Source organism: Nanorana parkeri, unplaced genomic scaffold, assembly GCF_000935625.1.
Source record: "Nanorana parkeri isolate BGI_ZX_2015 unplaced genomic scaffold, ASM93562v1 scaffold508, whole genome shotgun sequence".
Lineage (NCBI taxonomy): Eukaryota > Metazoa > Chordata > Amphibia > Anura > Dicroglossidae > Nanorana > Nanorana parkeri.
In genome coordinates this window covers 399998-409403 of record NW_017306776.1, presented here as the reverse complement: position 1 = coordinate 409403, position 9406 = coordinate 399998, and positions in this window count along the sequence as shown.

Below are 9406 nucleotides of genomic sequence, written 5' to 3'. Positions count from 1 at the left end.
CTCTCTCTCTCTCTCTCTCTCCTCCCTGTCCTCTCTCTCTCTCTCTCTCTCCTCCCTTCCCTCTCTCTCTCTCTCTCTCTCTCTCTCCCCCCCCTCTCCCTCTGTCTCCCCCTCCCTCTCTATCTCCCCCTCCCTCTCTCTCTTTATTTCTCTCTCTCATTCTATCTATTCTCTCTTTCTCTCTCTCCACTCTCTCTTTTTTAGGATCTTTCTTTCTTTTTCATTCTCACTTATCAGTCTCTTCGTATTATCTATCTATCTATCTATCTATCTATCTATCTATCTATCTATCTATCTCTCTCTCTCTCTCTCTCTCTCTCTCTCTCTCGGTATTATAATTATTATTTACTTGTAAGGTTTCTCTTACGTCTCATTCACACAGCTCCGTGAGCAGATCCGTGCGGCGTGCACGGGCGTATTGGGCCGTTCCCGGGAAGGACAGGTGCTTCGTGTGATTGTACGCAGCAGCCTGTTCTTCCCTATGGGAGGACGCAGCCCTACGCCGCCGTACGCTCACCCGAGCTGCACATCCGTGCTCGGACGTAGACAGGATCCATCTTGTCTGCGTCCGAGTTTGGACGTCTGCACCCATGTGCAGCGCGGGTGAGCGTACGGCCTCGTCCTCCCATAGAGAAGAACAGGCTGCTGCGTACAATCACACACAGCACCTGTCCTTTGCGGAAACGGTCCGATACGGCCGTGCACGCCGTACGGATCTGTACGGGCCGGCTCTTAGCTGCGTGAATGAGGACTTAAAAAAGAACTCCAGGTTTTAGAAGTATTAACCCCCACACTGCAAAGTTTAATTGTTCGTTTGGGTCTAGGAGTGAAAATAAAGAATATATCCTGACCCGATCCTCAGACCGGCACCACTGTGACTGCTCACCTCTTTTGCCCTCTGCTCTGGCTGTGATATGTCCCTTGGCACCCTCATGTCTAATAGACCTGTATTAGACATGATGACATCATGGGTGGTCCTTAGGTGAGTGTATCTTCATTACTTTCACTCCATAGACAAAACAAGCACTTAACTCTTGCAGTGTGCAGGTAGCCCCATTGCAAGGGTTAATTTCTCTAAAACCAGGAGTTCTTTAATTGATATAAAAAAGGTCACAACATTGATCTACATGTGAATGAAGTAGTAAATACAATGAAGCAATAGACTGGTTCATTGTATTTACCCAACGACAATTGCAGAATATATGCAAGTGTAATTTTACACAGGGGGGACTGTATTGTGACAGCGAGTCACATAACAATCCCCGGCTGTCATTTTAACAGCCAGCAATTTCCACTGTGGTCTCGTCAGGAGAAGGGGGAAGAGAGGTCCATGTAGGAAATACAGTACATCCTAGGAACATTTTTTGGACATATCTCCTTTATTTAAAATCCTCAAGTAGTTCATGAAATCACATTGACATGTTAAAGCTTATATGAGATTTTATTGATTGGGTTCAGATCCACTTTAACACAGGAATACTCACATTCACTTCAACTCATTTTGATGTTTTTTTTCTTTTTTACAGTTCATATTAGTTTTCTATGCATATGTCACCCCCTGCAGTTTTAAACTAATCATTGCTTTGCCCTTAGACCTGAGCTTAAAAAAAATGCACATAAATACTTGTAAAATACCTGTACAGGCAGTCCCCGAGTTACATACATCCGACTTACATCCGACTCCTACTTACAAACGGAGGCTATTACTGTACAGCAGGGGTAGTTGTAATGCTACCGCTCGTGGTGATGAGGAGTGCCCGCCTTTTTGGGTCTGGTTCATAGTATTGTACGTACATTACAGGAAGTTGGCTCTTGTTAGAATTGTAGACGAAGGGGGCCCGCCACTTCTTCCGGGTCACTGTGAGGTTTTTACTGCTGTCTGTATCCTCATTAGAAAGAAATAATCTCACTTCCTGTCCTTGAGACAACAGGAAGTAAAAGGAAATCTACCCCTAGGAAGGGAAATTCACTCCTGTAAGAGTGATCATGGGAAAAAGATGTCTCCACTGAAGCTTTATCACCAATACTTGTTTCCACGACAACCCAAAAATTTCAAAACCCAATTGTCATAGGGACAGAAAGTGAGGTTAAATGTTCTGAACAGGGGCACACACAGCAAAACAAACATTACAGGGTAAACCCTTCCCTATGTTATCCAAAACAGAAACAAAATATTTTGGGCTGGAGTTACACTTAAAAAACGTACCTGTTCCAACTTACATACAAATTCAACTTAAGAACAAACCTGCAGTCCCTATCTTGTTCATAACCCGGGGAATGTCTGTACATGCATTTCCATGCAATAGTGAAATTATTAATTGTGTGCAAAATCATTTTTACCAAAATCACATCACTGGCCCATAATGGGGACTTTTCAGCTCTATATTGTTTTCTATTTTTGTGAATTTTTTTTTTTTTTTACCCTGTGATGCTATTTTATTTATTTCTCTATGTGACGTGTGCGCAGTGCCGTACTGGAAGCTGACAATTACATTCATGTTCTGTGGCAGGGTCATACAGTCTTGTCAGTCTTGGAACTTATTACGAGGCTTGCATTTCAAGAAACATGACCTTGTCAAATTTGAAGGTGGAGGGCAAAATCCGCATGCTCCCTCTTACATGAGCTTGTGGGAGCGGGATCCCTGGACGTGGTCTCATAGCATGCAGTAAACCATCCAGGTTCACTTGTTGGATTTCAGATACAATGCAGGATTTTCCAGCTCTGCAAAGCACTTGTGTGATTAGGCTTCAAGAAAAGCCGCCATCTACTAATTCATATGCTACAAGCTAAGTCCATGGCATTGTTAGTTTAAGGGCTCATTCACATGGGCGTGCACATCCTTACGGCGTGCAAACCCGTGTAGAGGTCTCTGCATGACTGTGCACGCCATACAGATGTGCACACCCGTGTGAATGAGTCCTTAAGCGGAATTAGTTTTTTTTACAATTTACAATTAAAAATACGTACCTGAGAAGTACTTAAAGAAGAACTTATAAAATTACCCTTGTAGTGGGGCTACTCCTGCACTTCGGGGGTTAAGTGCTCACTTTGTCTGGGGGCGGGGCTCAATTAAAGCAGATATACTCACCTGATCCTCGGTCTTGCGGCAGTTAGCGATCACCTCTCTCTCTGTCCCTCGGCATCCTCACGTCTAATGCAAGTCAATGGACCTGGATAAGATGTGATTACGACAGTGGTCCTTAGACCACCAGAACCTGGGGGAGAAGAAACTGCAGGGACTAGTTAGTCTAGCCACCCTGCAGGACAAAGGATAATTCTTCATTTGACTCCACTAGTCAAAATGAGCAGTTAACTCTTGCAGTGCAGGGGGTAGTGAGGGAGGCTATTCCTTTAGTTCCTCTTTAATATTAAAGAAGCAGCTGTGCTGCAATACGCAGCGTCAATACGATGTTGTACATCAGAAAAGGTCTGCTTCTCCCCCCCTAGATGGCGCTCCTCTTCCAGGGTAAATGACAGCCCCTGTCATTCAACCCAGTTCGTGTGAGCCCAGGCTGTCATGGACCCGCCCACTGGGAAGAGGAAAAAATGTGATGTCATCAGATTGGCAAGAAAACTCTTGGCAAAAGGGTTGTAATGTATAATTAAGCCCATTGGGTGAAACGCGTTATAGGGTGTTGGAACATGTTGCAGGAAATGATAGTGTGTGTTTTATCTTTTGAATAAAGTCATTCATTCCTGGTGAAGATCCAGTGACGTGCGCTATTTGCTCGAGACTTGGAATGTGGAGCGGAGATGTGCACGGTGCCAGCACCTGGGATATACCCGAGGCAGGGAATTATCTTTTTAAATTGGGCCTTAGGAAGGGGGGTGAAGCAGGGGCTCAATTAAAACTGCCCCCCCCTCAACAGGAAGTAAAAGGAAATCTACCCCTAGGAAGGGAAATTCACTCCTGTAAGAGTGATCATGGGAAAAAGATGTCTCCACTGAAGCTTTATCACCAATACTTGTTTCCACGACAACCCAAAAATTTCAAAACCCAATTGTCATAGGGACAGAAAGTGAGGTTAAATGTTCTGAACAGGGGCACACACAGCAAAACAAACATTACAGGGTAAACCCTTCCCTATGTTATCCAAAACAGAAACAAAATATTTTGGGCTGGAGTTACACTTAAAAAACGTACCTGTTCCAACTTACATACAAATTCAACTTAAGAACAAACCTGCAGTCCCTATCTTGTTCATAACCCGGGGAATGTCTGTACATGCATTTCCATGCAATAGTGAAATTATTAATTGTGTGCAAAATCATTTTTACCAAAATCACATCACTGGCCCATAATGGGGACTTTTCAGCTCTATATTGTTTTCTATTTTTGTGAATTTTTTTTTTTTTTTACCCTGTGATGCTATTTTATTTATTTCTCTATGTGACGTGTGCGCAGTGCCGTACTGGAAGCTGACAATTACATTCATGTTCTGTGGCAGGGTCATACAGTCTTGTCAGTCTTGGAACTTATTACGAGGCTTGCATTTCAAGAAACATGACCTTGTCAAATTTGAAGGTGGAGGGCAAAATCCGCATGCTCCCTCTTACATGAGCTTGTGGGAGCGGGATCCCTGGACGTGGTCTCATAGCATGCAGTAAACCATCCAGGTTCACTTGTTGGATTTCAGATACAATGCAGGATTTTCCAGCTCTGCAAAGCACTTGTGTGATTAGGCTTCAAGAAAAGCCGCCATCTACTAATTCATATGCTACAAGCTAAGTCCATGGCATTGTTAGTTTAAGGGCTCATTCACATGGGCGTGCACATCCTTACGGCGTGCAAACCCGTGTAGAGGTCTCTGCATGACTGTGCACGCCATACAGATGTGCACACCCGTGTGAATGAGTCCTTAAGCGGAATTAGTTTTTTTTACAATTTACAATTAAAAATACGTACCTGAGAAGTACTTAAAGAAGAACTTATAAAATTACCCTTGTAGTGGGGCTACTCCTGCACTTCGGGGGTTAAGTGCTCACTTTGTCTGGGGGCGGGGCTCAATTAAAGCAGATATACTCACCTGATCCTCGGTCTTGCGGCAGTTAGCGATCACCTCTCTCTCTGTCCCTCGGCATCCTCACGTCTAATGCAAGTCAATGGACCTGGATAAGATGTGATTACGACAGTGGTCCTTAGACCACCAGAACCTGGGGGAGAAGAAACTGCAGGGACTAGTTAGTCTAGCCACCCTGCAGGACAAAGGATAATTCTTCATTTGACTCCACTAGTCAAAATGAGCAGTTAACTCTTGCAGTGCAGGGGGTAGTGAGGGAGGCTATTCCTTTAGTTCCTCTTTAATATTAAAGAAGCAGCTGTGCTGCAATACGCAGCGTCAATACGATGTTGTACATCAGAAAAGGTCTGCTTCTCCCCCCCTAGATGGCGCTCCTCTTCCAGGGTAAATGACAGCCCCTGTCATTCAACCCAGTTCGTGTGAGCCCAGGCTGTCATGGACCCGCCCACTGGGAAGAGGAAAAAATGTGATGTCATCAGATTGGCAAGAAAACTCTTGGCAAAAGGGTTGTAATGTATAATTAAGCCCATTGGGTGAAACGCGTTATAGGGTGTTGGAACATGTTGCAGGAAATGATAGTGTGTGTTTTATCTTTTGAATAAAGTCATTCATTCCTGGTGAAGATCCAGTGACGTGCGCTATTTGCTCGAGACTTGGAATGTGGAGCGGAGATGTGCACGGTGCCAGCACCTGGGATATACCCGAGGCAGGGAATTATCTTTTTAAATTGGGCCTTGAGGGGGGGGAAACGGGGGCCTAAATAAAACCCCCCCCCCCCCCCCCAAAATTGTATGCAACACAAAAAGTCAGCAAATTCTTCTATCAGAGACTAATGATCCAGATGTTTGCGTCATGCTAGACTCTTTTAAGTGGCAATGTTTATTTTTTACATTTCTTTAAGTTTTTATTAATTTTCAAGTAATAACGAATAAACAGAACATAAATCACATAAAGATATTCAAAGATTATTGAACAATTATTGAAAAAGGCATGTATGACATAAGAACACTCATGTCCAATAATATAAGAAAAATATTAAAGGAGAACTATGGGGTTAAGTCTTTTCCACATAGTTCTCCTTAGGGTAACGGGAGGACACAAACTAGCGTCCTCCCGTCACCCTAGGCTCAGTATACCGCGAGCTGTAGCTCGTGGTATACTGAGACGCCGCAGCTGAAGCGGATCCCGACAATTATGTCTGGATCCGCCCAGCTGCGTGACTGACAGCTGGCTCTGCCTATCTAGAGGCAGAGCCAGCTGTAGCCGCCCCGTCCGTTCCGCCAGTCAGCGCTGGCGGATCGGAGCGGGGGAGGGGGGAATCCAGCCCCTCCCCTGTCACGGCAGAGAGCCGTGCCAGGATCGAGAGGTGAGCGAACGCCGGTATGTGTTCGCTCACCTCACGATCTACTGAGCCGACCTGTGACAGTCTCATTGTCACAGGTCGGCTAGAACTATGAGGTGAGTGAAAAGTACCTCATAGTTCTCCTTTAAGGATTGCAACAAAAGCGAAGGAAGACAATTATATAGGGGAATGACAAAGACAAACTCTGGTTATGGTATTCGAACTTATTCAAATTATCATAAAGTACATGGATGTTACCCATTAAATTGAGAACTATAAAATAAGTGAGAATTGTAAATTTCTATTATACACCTCTAAGATGCACCAGAAAAAAAAAAATAAAAAAATATTTAAATAAAAATTTTTTTTTTTAAAGCCCAACCAAACAATAAAAATTAGCGTACAAACACAATTAAAGTCAAAGATTTTTTTCCCTCCCTCCAATGTTATTTAAAGCACTTACCTTAAATGATGTCTATTAATCCGATCTCCTTTTCATCTGTCCCTCCAGCGCTGCGGCGGGTCTCCGATCCAGCGCTGACTCCTCTGTCCTTGCTGGCACTTCCTGTCCCACGGTGTCTGCATGCGGGTGCACGCCGTCCATAGACTTACCTTGTGTCTCTCCTCGTCTCCTGGACGAAAATGTGAACTGCGCATGAGCCCGCCCCAAGATGCTCTGCGGCCGCCCGAGAATTTTTACATTTTCGGACGGGAGCGCGCGGGGAAGACACAAGTAAGTTTAAACCGCTTTTAAAGCGTTTTTTAAAAACACTTTTTGCATATATCTACTACTTGCTAGCAGTAGATATATGCAAAAACACCGGAGGGTTTACTAACCCTTTAAATTAAAAGACACAGAGGGGTTTCAAGGAGTTGAAAATGCAATGGTTGCATAAATAGGAGGAAGCATTTCTTTGCGAAAACATGTGGTTGCTTTTTTTTTTTAATACAAAGGTAATTTTCTCTAAATTTTTTAAATGAGTAACACAGATATTTTTTTTTTTACACTTTTTGCACAGCAGATGCCTTTCCAGGCTGAAAATAGACCACCCATTTGTTCTATTTTTACAGTATGTTCGGAAGTAGCTAAAATTATCCAGGATATTAAAAAATAAAAGCAGCAAGACAGAGTCTGGCTTTCTGGTAGGGTTACAGGCATACTTTGGTGCATTTAAGTCCCACATAACGTGCAGACTGTTTTAATCAGCCCGATCCTTTGTGTTTCTGGCAGAGGTCAAGATCCAGAATACCCCCCACCCCCCAATCCTATTTCACATCGGAGAAAACAAATTCATTACTCAGGAAAATAAAGGGGAAAAAAAAAAAGTCACACACTATTTAAGCCGAGCAGCGGTTCCCAGAAGAACGCAGCGCAATTGTGGGCTTGCAAATTAAAGAATTTCACAAGTAAGTTTAGAGATCCCATCAGATGAAGAGGAATGTGACACGGAGAAGGAAAGAATTAAAATAATTCAAGAGCACTCTGGACAACGACGAATCGGTAATGTTAGGAAACATTGTAACTGTGCTAGAGATTGGTGTTGCTCGAATGCATCCATGCTTTAGCCGAATGGGCATAAAACCGCGCAACTGAATCCGAACACCAATGAGGTCAATGGTGACAGAATTCTGTTGGCCTGTACACACCGCGCTTCTGCCATTAAAGGGTATCTGTGGTCAAAAAGTAAAAATAAATCTGTATTTCTATATTGAATTTCCATAAGCTCTATCCCACTCCTAATAACCATGGCAGCATTCACTACATAAAAGTAAGCTTCAATTGCATTATCAAAGACAACTCTAGTATGCATTCCTATTACAATGCTGATGGTATAACAGGACAGTATACTGTATGCTGGGACTTTACAACTCCTTTAAGGTACAGATTCCCAGCTGCGGCCATACTGCCAGGATACCTAGGTGACACCTTTGACATAATTGATTCCCGGGTGCACATAGTGCCCCCTGTCATACCCTCTACACTCCTCTCCCGCTCATGCTAACTGCTGTCATACCTCCTATCTTCCTCTTCTGAACACACTGCCCCCAGTCATACCTGCTGCCCTCCTCTTCTACATACACTACCCCCTGTCATACCCTCTACACTCTTCTACACACAATGCCCCCTGTCATACCCTCTGCCCTCCTCTTCTACATACACTACCCCCTGTCATACCCTCTGCCCTCCTCTTCTACATACACTGCCCCCTGTCATACCCTCTACACTCTTCTACACATAATGCCCCCTGTCATACCCTCTGCCCCCCTCTTCTACATACACTGCCCCCTGTCATACCCTCTACACTCTTCTAGACACAATGCCCACTGTCATACACTCTGCCCTCCTCTTCTACATACACTGCCCCCTGTCATACCCTCTACACTCTTCTACACATACAGCCCCCTGCCATACCCTCTGCACTCTTCTTCTATATACACTGCCCCCTGTCATACCCTCTGCCCTCATCTTCTACATACACTGCCCCCTGTCATAACCTCTACACTCTTCTACACATACAGCTCCCTGCCATACCCGCTGCACTCTTCTTCTACATACGCTGCCCCCTGTCATACCTTCTGCCCTCCTCTTCTACACACACTGCCCCCTGTCATACCCTCTTCACTCCTCTCCTGTGCATACTGCTCGCTGTCATACCCTCTGCACTCCTCTCCTGTGCATACTGTTCGCTGTCATACCCTCTGCACTCCTCTCCTGTGCATACTGCTCGCTGTCATACCCTCTGCACTCCTCTCCTGTGCATACTGTTCGCTGTCATACTATCCTCCCTCCTCTTCTGCATGAAGGCGTCATCATTTTTTAAAATTTTTCCTCATTTTTTTAATCAAAAAGATTGAGCTCTTTCTTGAACTATTATTATATCATCTCATGCGGTGAAGGGAAGTCTTAATCAATGCATTGCTTTTCCTAAATGTGCTTTAATCTTGTGCACGTCTACCACGATTGATCCGGTGCAGTTTCAGGGAAACATGTAATGGGTCATGTGTACATAACAAAGTGTCGCTGAAGAAGATCTGCGAGAA